Source organism: Poecilia reticulata, linkage group LG4 (genome assembly GCF_000633615.1).
Source record: "Poecilia reticulata strain Guanapo linkage group LG4, Guppy_female_1.0+MT, whole genome shotgun sequence".
In the NCBI taxonomy this organism is placed as follows: domain Eukaryota; kingdom Metazoa; phylum Chordata; class Actinopteri; order Cyprinodontiformes; family Poeciliidae; genus Poecilia; species Poecilia reticulata.
In genome coordinates this window covers 2958596-2959299 of record NC_024334.1, presented here as the reverse complement: position 1 = coordinate 2959299, position 704 = coordinate 2958596, and positions in this window count along the sequence as shown.

The window sequence follows — 704 nt, the reverse complement described above, 5'->3', positions numbered from 1 at the left end:
GATTGTAGATATTTTWAAATAAATGAACTAATGAAATAAGTGCAAGGAGACAGTATTTTATTTAAAAAGTGTTTAAATAGAATTTTTCTATGAAAACTTTTTAAAAAACCTGCTAAGAGTTGCAGAAAGAAGCCCAGAGCAGGTTTTGTTTTCAGACCAATTCCTTCAAAAAAGTCCAGTTAGGAGCAAATCCACCCAATCTGGCAACACTGATGATTCTGCCTGCGGTGATTTTAAATTTAGACCAATTTTAATTAAATTTGACCAGTTACTTGTTGTATTTTCTACATGATTTATGGAAAAATACACAAGATTTATTTATCTTCCTTTTAGCAGTAACTTCATCAGGGGCCACAAAGAATTCATCCAAGGGCCACAAATGGCCCCCAGACCACACTTTGGACACCCGGAGCTACAGGGCGGCAGTAGGAAGAGTTTAGACTTTACAACAAAAGAAGAGACAATAAACTTTAATAGTTATTATTCACTGTAWTAGAGGTTCAGGAAAAAGATAAATACACGTTAAAGAAAAAGTAAATAAACACAAAAAGTCAACATGAAGAACATTTCCAGGATCAGAGGACTGATGACTCAGCAACTTCTAGAGAAACTCCTGCATGTGTTTATCTTTAGTCACATTGATTACAGCAGCAGCGTCTTCACAGGTCTGACTAAAACAAATCAACCAGCTGATCCAGAAGCTG